Here is a 15,158-nt window from a genome sequence, read left to right as displayed (position 1 = left end):
GCATTGAACAGTCAGCCTTGTGCAGACTCCATGAGGAAACAGAATTGATAGAGCATCTTTTCTGGTACTGTCCATCGATGGCTCACTTTTGGAGTCAGATCCAGGAATGGTTGTTATGTCATAATATCAGGGTTAAGATGGGCATGCAAACTGTATTTTTAGGGGATCTGAAAAACCATGATCAGTCCATGGGAAATATCATTATGCTCTTGGGTAAAGTATTCATTTTAGGGCAATATTGATAGAAATGTTACAAATAGAGAGGTTCAGGACCCTCATAAAGCATCAGAGTAAAATGGAGGGATGTAATTGCAAAAGGAAATGGCAAAATGGCACTATACTGGATTAATCTGTGGAAATCAGAGTGTTGGAATTAAGATCACAATGAATGGTGGATTGGCCATTGTGGAGACTCTTCCAGAAAGAGGAAATTAGGAATATATGTATAATTATTTAAAAATAATAATAATTAATAATTATTTAACTACGTGTACCGTACATGTGAGTGAAAATAGCTGTAAGTAGCAGTAGAAGTATTGTCTTCCATTAGTTTACTCCAATCAGGGTAGGGATGGTAGGATTGGGGGAAAAGTATAAAAACATTTTTTAAATAAGACAAATTAGAAATGACGCACACAATTAAATTGATACAACCCACAATTTATCTGCAATATTAAATCTTAAAGCAATTTTTGTAATGATAAGTTCCTTTTGAGTACTTTTGAGGTGACATGTAACGTCACAATTTCTTGCAATGTCAGTCTGCCTCACTCACGGGAAACTCGCAGGCTCTGTCTTATGGTGAAAACATTGTCAGTAAGATAAAGCATTAGTACTTAAACCAAAATACTTCAACATTTTTGTTTTATATTAAAACATGCAGCAGATGGGGGGGCGCTAGAGAGCGTGCTATGGAGTAGACGTGCTTTGCTAGAGCTCTGCTCCATTTTGAAACAAATTAGTATTTATCTTAACCTCTCACAACCTATATCTTCAAACAAATATGACAAAGGGAAAAGGCACCAGAAAAGGGAGCGCTAAACAAGATAACTTGAATGAGATAGACAACAAACCAATTTCAACGTCGCCAACGAGGAGTTAGCTGAAGAGTCTAGCTTCCAAGAGATCCCCACAGAGCCTACGCAAAGTGACATACTGGCTGCCATAAACTCACTAAGCAAGAAGGTGGCCACAAGGTTGGCCGATATCTCAAAGAGTATTGGGATTTTGACTGAAACTGTGAAGGCAACTCAGAGAAGGGTGCATGAGGTTGAGCAGATGACAATCGATCACGATACCAGGCTACAGGACATAAAGAAACAGTGTGCAACGTTAAAAAATGACAACAAAACCCTGAAAGCCCGAATGGAAATGCTTGAGTCGCATTCAAGACGCCAGAACATCCGAATATGTGGCATCCAGGAGGACACTGAGAAAGGGAAACCCACTGAATTTGTCTCGGAGCTGATACCGGCCCTGCTGGGGAGTGAACACTTCAAAACGGCCATCCTGGTTGACTGCGCACACAGATCACAGGCAACGAAGCCGGCCAAGGGCGGGCCACCAAGGCCATTCATTGTATGGCTGCACTATCCCCTGACCAGGGATCTCATCCTCAAGCTGGCAGGTCAAAAGTTCCCCCTTAACTTCAACGGAGCCAGGGTGTCTTTCTACCCAGATCTTACCTTGGAGGTGAGGAACCAACGGAAAGAGTATGATGAGGTACGCAACAAATGCAGGGCGGCCAACATCCGATATGGATTCCTCTTCCCAGCCCGGTTTAAGGTGACAGTCGAAGGATCAACACATACGTTTGACAACCCAAAAGAGGCCGATCTGTTCTTGACAAGCAAAGCTCCCTGGCTGAGGATACAGAACGGCTGTGTCAGCCGGCTAAATGACCAAATACAGGCCAGGAATGTGTTTGGATTTCCGGACTATGCCTTGTCGATTAGAAGATCAAAATTTGGGACTTATGATTGGTGAGATGTTGTGGCTAATATAGCATTGTTTGGCACATCATGTTTTAGTGCCACTCACCCCCTAACGTGAGAGTTAAGTGTTAAGTGTTATTTAATATTATTTAATATTAGCGTATATGTGGAGCATCTATAGACGAGTTAGTTCAAGCTGTATGTCTAGACACCCTAAGGTTTGTGTGTTAGCCAAGGAGTGCTTCGTTTGGGGAAGTCACTCAGTAACGGGATGGGAGGGGGGATGGGGTCTGTGTTTTATGTTCACGTTTATTATTAGTACAGGTGGCATGACAAGCTCCCGCACGGCGGGACGTTTTTCTTCTGAGTTTTGTATGACAGCAACAATTTGCTCTAAAATAAGAAATGCCACATAGTGACAGAGCACAGAGTAGACCAGGTGGAATAAAGATAGTCAGCTGGAACTGTAATGGCTTATGGTATTTGGTGAAGCGAGCTAAGGTTTTCTCTCATCTTAAATCACTGGGTGCTGACATAGTGTTTCTTCAAGAAACTCATTTTAAACGCTCCGCTCAGGCCAAGCTACAAGTCGGCTGGATCGGTCAGATATACCAGTCTAACTTTGATGCAAAAGCGAGAGGGGTAGAAATCCTGATAAGGAAAAACATTCCGTTTGTTTACTCATCCTCGATTTCAGATCCTAATGGTCGGTATATTATTGTGGCTGGTACACTGAATTCGAAACCATTAACCTTGGTCAATTTACATGGACCCAACTTCGATGATCCATTATTTCAAAGGGTATTTAAGGACATACCAAATATCTCAGATACAGGTGTTATTGTTGTAGGGGACTTTAACTGTACGTTAGATCCTGTTTTAGATAAACAGCTATCAAGGTCACTCCTACAATCAAATGCCAGTGTCTGTCTAAATACATTGATGACAAACCTTAACATTGTCGATATTTGGAGACTGACGCACCCAACAGACAGGGATTACTCTTTCTTTTCATCAGTTCATAAATAATATTCCAGAATTGACTATTTTTTGTTGGACTCCAAACTAATTTCAGCAGCTGAGTCGGTTACCTATCACCCTATTCTAATTACGGACCACTCTCCTCTGTCCATGGTGCTGAACTCGACAATATGTCGACAGGTCGGCAAACATGGCGCTTAGACGCATAGCTGCTGTTGTCAGTATTTGAAGGAGCAGATTGCCTTTTTCCTCGGAACTAACGACACGGGGGACGTTGACGACTCCACCCTTTGGGAATCTCTAAAGGCTGTGATTAGAGGTTACATTATTTCTTATACATCAGAGAGGAAGAAACACGGCGATACTAGGCTAAGAGAAATTGAAAGAGAGTTAGGGGAACAGGAGAACGTTTTTAGGACGAATTCCTCATATACAGTCCTTGTGAAGATCACAAAGTTAAAATATGAATACAATACCATCCTTTCGAAACGGGTGGCTCTTTACTTGCTAGAACGCAACAAAGTTATTTAGAACTGGGTGACAAACCACAAATTATTAGCAAGACAGCTAAGGCATGTACAGGCATCTAGAGCTATTCACAAAATAAAAGACAAGGGTAAAATAGTATCAGATCCGCAGGATATTAATAAATGCTTTGCGCAGTTTTACTCAGAGCTATTCCAATCAAAATGCGATGCTACTGATCCACAAACTATGGAACGCTTTCTCGCTTAATGTGAACTTCCTAAACTAGACAGGGGGGCAGCTTCTGCACTCGATGCAGGGATAACTTTGGAGGAAATTAACACAGCGATAGCACAAATTCCAAACAGCAAGGCCCCTGGGCCCGATCGATATGTAATAGAATTCTATAAGAAGTACTGCGCCAGTCTAGCTCCACTTATGTTGCGAATGTTTAAACAATCCAAAGAAAATGCCAAACTCCCGCAAACACTGTATGAGGCTACAATAGCACTGATCTTGAAAAAAAGATAGAGATTCCATGGAGATGTCGTCTTATCGCCCCGTGTCGTTACTCCCCATAGAAAACAAGGTGTTGACAAAGATATTGGCAAACCGATTGAAAACATATATTTCTGACATCATACACCCTGACCAGACAGGTTTTATCCCGGGCCTACATATACACTACAATTTCAGACGTCTTTTCAACGTAATGTATCACAATCATAAGGTTGAGGCAGTGGTAATAGCTCTTGATGCAGAGAAGACGTTTGACCGGATTGAATAGAAATATATGATGTCGGTTCTGGAGCACTTCGGGTTCGGAAAGGAATTTATTAATTGGATAAGAATGATTTATGCACACCCAATGGCGTCCGTGGTAACCAATCAAGAAATGTCGCAGTCATTCCGCTTGTTCAAGGGGTGCCGCCAGGGGGGCCCTATTTCGCCTGCTCTCTTCACTATAGCCATGGAACCCCTTGCTACTGGCATTCGGGCATGTGCTGATATAGCTTCTGTTAAAATAAAGGACACACAGCACAACATTTCCCTATATGCAGACGATGTTCTTTTGTTGAAGAACATGGCGTGGTCCTGTAGCTCAGTTGGTAGAGCATGGCGCTTGTAATGCCAGGGTAGTGGGTTCGATCCCCGGGACCACCCATACGTAGAATGTATGCACACATGACTGTAAGTCGCTTTGGATAAAAGCGTCTGCTAAATGGCATATATTATTATTATATTATGTTTTTGTCCAAGACTAAAACGTCTATTCCACCATTACTTAACTTGATAAACACATTTGGCTCCTTCTCTGGCTACAAGATAAACTGGCAAAAAAGTGAGTTGATGCCAATATCACGGCCTGTGGATATGCAATTTCTGCAATCTACCCCGTTTAGAACAGTGATGGACAAGTTCACAAGCCTTGGCATTGTAGTGACAAGAGACCTTGATCAGCTATTGAAAGGGAATTGAGACATGAAAATATATCAGCTTAAACAAAATATAGATTTTTGGAAAACTCTACCTATCTCCTTGATTGGTTGTATAAACAATATTAAAGCGGTTGTCCTACCCAGGTTTCTTTACCTCTTTTCCCCAATGTCTACCCAATTTCATACCACAAAGCTGTTTTAAGAAACTGGATTCAATAGTAACTCCATTTTTATGGGATAACAAGGCAGCCAGAATTTCAAAGAAGCATTTATGCATGGACAAAATAGAGGGGGGCTTTGGCCTTCCTCACTTTAAACTGTATTATTGGGCTGCTAATCTGAACATTGTGTCTTTCTGGAGGGAAAGCTTACCTGCGATGAGACAGAAGGATATGCCTGCATGGCTTTTGATTGAGCAGGCCTCCTGTCAACGTTCCTCACTCCCTGCACTTGTTAATAGCCCATCATATGTGAAAAAATCCACTTATGACTCTAACCCAGTCATTTGTCATACGCTTAGGATCTGGAAACAGATTAGGTACTTTCTTAACATACCCACTGTATACATTGACATCCCGATTTGCCTGAATCATGCTTTCCACCCCGCATTGGATGATGTGGTGTTTTCACAGTGGAGGGAGAAGGGGCTCACAACAATCGGTATACATAGATGGTCAGTTAGCTTCATTTCAACAATTACAGGGAAAATGCAACATGCCAACAGCACATTTTTTCAGATACCTCCAAATCAGGAATTTTGTAAGGACACATATCCCACAAGCCAAGTAGTCCTACATTAGATAGCTTGATCCTTGTCAAACCCCATTCAAAAGGGTCGGTCTCTAGACTGTATGATGTGCTACAGGCCCACATAGAGGTATCCACAGACACCATTAAACGGGCTTGGGAACAAGAACTTGGGTCAGATATCTCAGATGAGGACTGGGTAGAAGCTCTCAGGAATATAAACCACAGTTCAGTGAATGCCAGACACAACCTTGTACAGTTTAAGGTGATACACAGGTTACATTAGTCAAAATTAAAACTGCATAAAATATTCCCGGACACCTCACCACTGTGTGAGAGGTGCAAGCAGGATGATGGGACGTTGACCCACTTATTCTGGACATGTCCTAAGATACATGTTTACTGGGCTCTCATTTTTGATTACATATCCAGAGCCTTTGATAGAGTTCTAGCCCCAGACCCATTGACCGCTCTGTTTGGTACAGTTGATGGGAATAACCACTCAGTCTCAATGTCAACAGTGAAGAGGCGACTCCGGGATGCTGGCCTTCTGTGCAGAGTTGCAAAGAAAAATCTCAGACTGGACAATAAAAAGAAAAGACTAAGATGGGCAAAAGAACATAGACACTGGACAGAGGAAGATTGGAAAAGTGTTATGGACAGACAAATCCAAGTTTGAGGTGTTCGGATCACAAAGAAGAACATTTGTGAGACGTGATCTCAAGCATGGTGAAGGCAATGTGATGGTCTCGGGGTGCTTTGGTGGTGGTAAAGTGGGAGATTTGTACAGCGTAAAAGGGATCTTGAAGAAGGAAGTCTATCCATTTTGCAAGGCCACCCTATGGACGCCGCTTAATTGGAGCCAATTTCCTCCTTCAACAGGACAATGACCCAAAGCACAGCTCCAAACTATGCAATAACTATTTAGGGAAGAAGCAGTCAGCTGGTATCTTGTCTATAATGGAGTGGCCAGCACGGTCACCGGATCTCAACCCTATTGAGCTGTTGTGGGTGCAGCTTGACCGTATGAAGTGCCCATCAAGCCAATCCAACTTGGAGTTGCTTCAGGAAGCATGGGGTGAAATTTCTTCAGATTACCTCAACAAATTGACAACTAGAATGCCAAAGGTCTGCAAGGCTGTAATTGCTGCAAATGGAGGATTCTTTGACGAAAGCAACGTTTGAAGGACACAATTATTAATAACCTTGTCAAAGTCTTGGCATAATTTCCTATTCATTTTGCAACTCATTTAATGTGTTATGCGGGTGAGTGAGGACCCAAAAGCGGTTTAACAGAAACAGAGTCTTTTAATGTCCAAACACAGGGAAGATATAGATCCTCTTCAGAGGTATCGATTGACAAAATAGACAACCCGCAGAGAGGGTGACAAATAAATCATAAAGTCCTCTGATCTTTACAGGAGAGTCCCCTTCTAGCAGCAGAGGAGAATAGTAGGGTTAGCGGCAACAGAATAAATAAAATAATAAAATGAGCCGCTTTAGAGAACCTATCGACAACCGTTAGAATAACAGTCTTCCCCGCTGACGAAGGCAGTCCGGTAATAAAGTCTAAGGCGATGTGAGACCACGGTCGAGAGGGAATGGAAAGCGGTCTGAGACGGCCGGCAGGAGGGGAGTTACCGGACTTAGTCTGCGCGCAGTCCGAACAAGCAGCCACGAAACGACGCGTGTCACGCTCCTGAGTGGGCCACCAAAAACGCTGGCGAATAGAAGCAAGCGTACCCCAAACGCCGGGGTGGCCGGCTAACTTGGCAGAGTGAGCCCACTGAAGAACGGCCAGACGAGTAGGAACGGGAACGAAAAGAAGGTTCCTAGGACAAGCGCGCGGCAACGGAGTGTGAGTGAGTGCTTGCTTTACCTGCCTCTCAATTCCCCAGACAGTCAACCCGACAACACGCCCCTCAGGGAGAATTCCCTCGGGGTCTGTGAAGGCTACTGAAGAACTGAAGAGACGGGATAAAGCATCAGGCTTGGTGTTCTTAGAGCCCGGACGATAAGAAATTACGAACTCAAAACGAGCGAAAAACAGTGCCCAACGAGCCTGACGCGCATTAAGTCGTTTGGCAGAACGGATGTACTCAAGGTTCCTATGGTCAGTCCAAACGACAAAAGGAACGGTTGCCCCCTCCAACCACTGTCGCCATTCGCCTAGGGCTAAGCGGATGGCGAGCAGTTCGCGGTTTCCCACATCATAGTTACGTTCCGACGGCGTCAGGCGATGAGAAAAATACGCGCAAGGGTGGACCTTGTCGTCAGAACGGGAGCGCTGGGAAAGAATGGCTCCCACGCCCACCTCTGACGCGTCAACCTTGACAATGAACTGTCTAGAGACGTCAGGTGTAACAAGGATAGGTGCGGATGTAAAACGCTTCTTGAGGAGATCAAAAGCTCCCTGGGCAGAAACGGACCACTTAAAGCACGTCTTGACAGAAGTAAGGGCTGTGAGAGGAGCTGCCACCTGACCGAAATTACGGATGAAACGACGATAGAAATTAGCGAAGCCGAGAAAGCGCTGCAGCTCGACGCATGACTTAGGGGCGGGCCAATCGATGACAGCTTGGATCTTAGCGGGATCCATCTTAATGCCTTCAGCGGAAATAATAGAACCGAGAAATGTGACGGAGGAGGCATGAAAAGAGCACTTCTCAGCCTTCACATAAAAACAATTCTCTAAAAGGCGCTGGAGGACACGTCGAACATGAATCTGGAGTGACGGTGAAAAAAATCAGGATATCGTCAAGGTAAACGAAAACAAAGATGTTCAGCATGTCTCTCAGTACATCATTCACTAATGCCTGAAAGACAGCTGGAGCGTTAGCGAGGCCGAACGGCAGAACCCGGTATTCAAAGTGCCCTAACGGAGTGTTAAACGCCGTTTTCCACTCGTCCCCCTCCCTGATGCGCACGAGATGGTAAGCGTTACGAAGGTCCAACTTAGTGAAAAACCTGGCTCCCTGCAGGATCTCGAAGGCTGAAGACATAAGGGGAAGCGGATAACGATTCTTAACCGTTATGTCATTCAGCCCTCGATAATCTACGCTGGGGCGCAGTGTCCCGTCCTTTTTCTTAACAAAAAAAACCCCCGCTCCTGGCGGGAGAGGAGGAGGGAACTATGGTACCGGCGTCGAGAGCTACAGACAAATAATCTTCGAGAGCCTTACGTTCGGGAGCCGACAGAGAGTATAGTCTACCCCGGGGGGGAGTGGTTCCCGGAAGGAGATCAATACTACAATCATACGACCGGTGCGGAGGAAGGGAGGTGGCCCTGGACCGACTGAACACCGTGCGCAGATCGTGATATTCCTCCGGCACCCCCGTCAAATCACCAGGCTCCTCCTGTGAAGAAGAGACAGAGGAAACAGGAGGGATAGCAGACATTAAACACGTCACATGACAGGAGACGTTCCAGAAGAGGATAGAAATACTAGACCGATTAATAGAAGGATTATGACACACTAGCCAGGGATGGCCCAAAACAACAGGTGTAAAAGGTGAACGAAAAATTTAAAAAGAAATGGTCTCGCTATGATTACCAGAGACAGTGAGGGTTAAAGGTAGCGTTTCACGCTGAATCCTGGGGAGAGGACTACCATCCAAGGTGAACAAGGCCGTGGGCTCCCCTAACCGTCTGAGAGGAATGTCATGTTCCCGAGCCCAGGCTTCGTCCATAAAACAGCCCTCCGCCCCAGAGTCTATCAAGGCACTGCAGGAAGCTGCCGAACCGGTCGAGCGTAGATGGACCGACAAGGTAGTACAGGATCTTGAAGGAGGGATCTGAGTAGTAGCGCTCACCAGTAGCCATCCGCTTACTGATGAGCTCTGGCTTTTACTGGACATGAAGTGACAAAATGACCAGCGGAACCGCAATAGAGACAGAGGCGGTTGGTGATTCTCCGTTCCCTCTCCTTAGTCGAGATGCGAATACCCCCCAGCTGCATAGACTCAGCGCCCGGCTGCTGCATAGGCTCAGCACCCGAGCCAGTAGAGGAAGATGGTAGTGATGCGGAGAGGGGGGCAACGGATAATGCGAGCTCCCTTCCACGAGCTCGGTGACGAAGATCAACCCGTCGTTCTATGCGAATAGCGAGTTCAATCAAGGAATCCACGCTGGAAGGAACCTCCCGGGAGAGAATCTCATCCATTACCTCCGCGCGGAGACCCTCCAGAAAACGAACGAGCAAAGCCGGCTCGTACCAGTCACTGGAGGCAGCAAGAGTGCGAAACTCTATAGAGTAATCTGTTATGGATTACCTTGACATAGGGAAGACATGGCCCTGGAAGCTTCTTCCCCAAAAACAGAACGATCAAAAACCCGTATCATCTCCTCCTTAAAGTTCTGATACTGGTTAGTACACTCAGCCCTCGCCTCCCAGATTGCCGTGCCCCACTCACAAGCCCGTCCAGTAAGGAGAGATATGACGTAGGCGATACGAGCTGTGCCCCTGGAGTAAGTGTTGGGCTGGAGAGAAAACACAATATCACACTGGGTGAGGATCGAGCGGCATTCAGTGGGCTCCCCAGAGTAACACGGCGGGTTATTAATTCTGGGCTCCGGAGATTCGGAAGCCCTGGAAGTGGCCGGTGGATCGAGGCGGAGATGGTGAATCTGTTTCGAGAGGTCGGAGACTTGGGCGGCCAGGGTCTCAACGGCATGTCGAGCAGCAGACAATTCCTGCTCGTGTCTGCCTAGCATCGCTCCCTGGATCTCGACGGCTGAGTGGAGAGGATCCGAAGTCGCTGGGTCCATTCTTGGTCAGATTCTTCTGTTATGCGGGTGAGTGAGGACCCAAAAGCGGTTTAACAGAGACAGAGTCTTTTAATGTACAAACACAGGGAAGACATAGATCCTCTTCAGAGGTATCGATTGACAAAATAGACAACCCGCAGAGAGGGCGACAAATAAATCATAAAGTCCTCTGATCTTTACAGGAGAGTCCCCTTCTAGCAGCAGAGGAGAATAGCAGGGTTAGCGGCAACAGACTGCTGGTCTCTCCGGGTAGGCGCGGGTTGTAGAGGACAGAGGTACCTGATCACACGTAGCATCTGATGAAGAGGCAGATTACGACAGGACGGGACAAGGGTGAAGCAAACGAGAATCTGACAAAGACAGAAGCAGAAACAGAGAGAGAAATAGAGACCTAATCAGAGGGAAAAAGGGAACAGGTGGGAGAGGGTAAACGAGGTAGTTAGAGGAGATGAGGAACAGCTGGGGGAAGGAAAGGAAGAGAAGGTAACCTAATACGACCAGTAGGGGGAAACGAAGTGAAGAGAAAGAACAGGAACAAGACATAACATAACAATACATGACATCATGTATGTTTTCATGGAAAACAATGACATTTCTAAGTGACCCCAAACCTTTAACGGTAGTGTATATGATCATGTCTCAATGTCATCAAGGTATGAAATGATTGTGATTTTCAAATACAACCTCTTTTAGGGCTTAGTTGTGTTCAAATTATTATACTTATTTTCAATCTCCCCGACCATTTATTCCGACAAAAATTAGTCCCTCGGCTGAATCTAGTTGCTTACCCCTGTGTTAAGGTGTCTGTAATAGAATATACTTGTCAAAAACAAATGTAGGCATTAATAAAGCATTTTTATAGCTTCCCAAAGGATTTTTACAAATGGAGGAAGAGTACCAAAAATGTGCGGGAGCATCAAAAAAGCACTCTCTGTCGGTCATCTAATGTTATTACATATCATTGGATAAAACTTTTAATCAGAATTAATTTAACAGAATTTGAATCACCAGAATGCACAGACACTGATACCTATGCACCTTCTCTACTGCAACACATTGCATAATCAGTGGAGACGGTCGCTAGGCAGGCTGTTGTCAGCAAGCATCTCTTCTCTTGTTAAGGTATTGATGACAACAGTAGCACAGTGTACTTTGGACAAACCAGTGCTGGTGGAAAAGCCGGGGATATCAATTTCACACACTAATGGTCTGCTTCTTCCCTCCCCTAAGCCTCTAAGTAGCTCAGAGACTGAACATAACAATTTGGATGGCCCTGCTACTGGTGCCTGGCCCTACCTCGTTGGATGAACATGGGGTTAGTAAGTGTGCAGTGCTTGAAGCAGGCGGTTTGTCCAAATTGGATGAAAATCGAATACCTTGGAATGTATTTTATGATGTAAATAGAGATCCCACGTCTTACATATGTTGGAGATGATAGAGGAGAAGAATAGAGGTCACAATTGTAGGTGCATTTTGTCCTTCTGATTGGCTAGTTAATACAGTATGTTCTTTGGTTCTTTGATTTGGCACCAAGCTGTGTGGTGATTACCTTCACACACTCTCTGTGCTCATCATTAAAGGGATAGTTCACATCAAATACAAATTGACATGAATTCCCACTTATATTACCTTGGCTGTTGCTGACCATATTTGGTGCATATTTGGCTTATTTAGATCATTTTAGCTCACTTTGGCAAGCACAAGTTCCCTTGGACCAACGATTAATGGAAGCCAAAAGGGCAGATCATAGCTTGTTCTAAAAAGTATGAACATTTTCTCAAATTTTATTGTTGGGACACACAGTACTGGCCAATATGTGAGCAGGCCAAACAAGGAAACAGTAGTTCAATTAAGCCCCATTTATACATTGTGCTAACATGGGTCCTTTGTCCTGATCTTGTCTACATTCTGATTGTGCCCACATTTCAAGAAATGTGTCTACACATGGTATTAGCATTTGTCTGTTATCCGTCCACTGTGTCTGCAGTTTGACCATATTTCCTGGTTCTTTCCCAATTATTTCACAGCTCTTCTTCCAAAATAATATGTATTTATGTATTGTAAGACACATATTGATGTAGTTAGTTAATGGTGCCGCCTGTCATTGATTTTAGAGGGCGGAATAATAATGATTTAAATGGTTTCTCTGTCAAGTTCTGTCTACACTTGTAAGATATCCAGACACAATGCGTGTCTGACTACCTCCGGAGCTAGGCAGGTTGATCTAACTGGGTCCCATGATGTCACTGCTAACAGTGAGACTTGTTTGGCTGTTTGTTCCCCTCAGATCAGCAGGAGCTGAAAGCTTCCCTGGGCACTGGTGTGTTCTGATACGACAGTAATTACACAGGAATAATCACAATTAAAGTACTAGGCCTACTGTCCATTTGTCTTACTGTTGTGGCAACCTTAGCACCAGCAATTACCATGGGGCAGTTTGGACAAACAGTTATTTTGGGATTAAACTGGGAATGATGCTAAAGACACCAATGGCTGAGTCACAAACTAAACATACAGAGATGTGCAGTATGTTCAATATCAGAGTATGGGAGACAGGGGTTGGTTGTCTCACAGGTTGGCTGTCACAGTACTTATTACTCAAAATCCATGGGGGGGGGGGTGTAATAAATTCAAGATACAAATGTGTGTCCTCTACATTTACATTACATTTAAGTCATTTAGCAGACGCTCTTATCCAGAGCGACTTACAAATTGGTGCATTCACCTTATGACATCCAGTGGGACAGTCACTTAACAATAGTGCATCTAAAACTTAGGGGGGGTGGGGTGAGAGGGATTACTTATCCTATCCTAGGTATTCCTTAAAGAGGTGGGGTTTCAGGTGTCTCCGGAAGGTGGTGATTGACTCCGCTGTCCTGGCGTCGTGAGGGAGTTTGTTCCACCATTGGGGGGGCCAGGGCAGCGAACAGTTTTGACTGGGCTGAGCGGGAGCTGTACTTCCTCAGTGGTAGGGAGGCGAGCAGGCCAGAGGTGGATGAACGCAGTGCCCTTGTTTGGGTGTAGGGCCTGATCAGAGCCTGGAGGTACTGAGGTGCCGTTCCCCTCACAGCTCCGTAGGCAAGCACCATGGTCTTGTAGCGGATGCGAGCTTCAACTGGAAGCCAGTGGAGAGAACGGAGGAGCGGGGTGACGTGAGAGAACTTGGGAAGGTTGAACACCAGACGGGCTGCGGCGTTCTGGATGAGTTGAAGGGGTTTAATGGCACAGGCAGGGAGCCCAGCCAACAGCGAGTTGCAGTAATCCAGACGGGAGATGACAAGTGCCTGGATTAGGACCTGCGCCGCTTCCTGTGTGAGGCAGGGTCGTACTCTGCGGATGTTGTAGAGCATGAACCTACAGGAACGGGCCACCGCCTTGATGTTGGTTGAGAACGACAGGGTGTTGTCCAGGATCACGCCAAGGTTCTTGGCGCTCTGGGAGGAGGACACAATGGAGTTGTCAACCGTGATGGCGAGATCATGGAACGGGCAGTCCTTCCCCGGGAGGAAGAGCAGCTCCGTCTAGCCGAGGTTCAGCTTGAGGTGGTGATCCGTCATCCACACTGATATGTCTGCCAGACATGCAGAGATGCGATTCGCCACCTGGTCATCAGAAGGGGGAAAGGAGAAGATTAATTGTGTGTCGTCTGCATAGCAATGATAAGAGAGACCATGTGAGGTTATGACAGAGCCAAGTGACTTGGTGTATAGCGAGAATAGGAGAGGCCCAAGAACAGAGCCCTGGGGGACACCAGTGGTGAGAGCGCGTGGTGAGGAGACAGATTCTCGCCACGCCACCTGGTAGGAGCGACCTGTCAGGTAGGACGCAATCCAAGCGTGGGCCGCGCCGGAGATGCCCAACTCGGAGAGGGTGGAGAGGAGGATCTGATGGTTCACAGTATCGAAGGCAGCCGATAGATCTAGAAGGATGAGAGCAGAGGAGAGAGAGTTAGCTTTAGCAGTGCGGAGCGCCTCCGTGATACAGAGGAGAGCAGTCTCAGTTGAATGACTAGTCTTGAAACCTGACTGATTTGGATCAAGAAGGTCATTCAGAGAGAGATAGCGGGAGAGCTGGCCAAGGACGGCACGTTCAAGAGTTTTGGAGAGAAAAGAAAGAAGGGATACTGGTCTGTAATTGTTGACATCGGAGGGATCGAGTGTAGGTTTTTTCAGAAGGGGTGCAACTCTCGCTCTCTTGAAGACGGAAGGGACGTAGCCAGCGGTCAGGGATGAGTTGATGAGCGAGGTGAGGTAAGGAGAAGGTCTCCGGAAATGGTCTGGAGAAGAGAGGAGGGGATAGGGTCAAGCGGGCAGGTTGTTGGGCGGCCGGCCGTCACAAGACGCGAGATTTCATCTGGAGAGAGAGGGGAGAAAGAGGTCAGAGCACAGGGTAGGGCAGTGTGAGCAGAACCAGCGGTGTCGTTTGACTTAGCAAACGAGGATCGGATGTCGTCGACCTTCTTTTCAAAATGGTTGACGAAGTCATCTGCCGAGAGGGAGGAGGGGGGAGGGGGCGGAGGATTCAGGAGGGAGGAGAAGGTGGCAAAGAGCTTCCTAGGGTTAGAGGCAGATGCTTGGAATTTAGCGTGGTAGAAAGTGGCTTTAGCAGCAGAGACAGAGGAGGAAAATGTAGAGAGGAGGGAGTGAAAGGATGCCAGGTCCGCAGGGAGGCGAGTTTTCCTCCATTTCCGCTCGGCTGCCCGGAGCCCTGTTCTGTGAGCTCGCAATGAGTCATCGAGCCACGGAGCGGGAGGGGAGGACCGAGCCGGCCTGGAGGATAGGGGACATAGAGAGTCAAGGGATGCAGAGAGGGAGGAGAGGAGGG

The sequence above is a fragment of the Oncorhynchus gorbuscha genome, unplaced genomic scaffold (assembly GCF_021184085.1).
Source record: "Oncorhynchus gorbuscha isolate QuinsamMale2020 ecotype Even-year unplaced genomic scaffold, OgorEven_v1.0 Un_scaffold_556, whole genome shotgun sequence".
Lineage (NCBI taxonomy): Eukaryota > Metazoa > Chordata > Actinopteri > Salmoniformes > Salmonidae > Oncorhynchus > Oncorhynchus gorbuscha.
The sequence above is the reverse complement of the archived record's forward strand: the minus strand, read 5'-3'. Positions refer to the sequence as shown.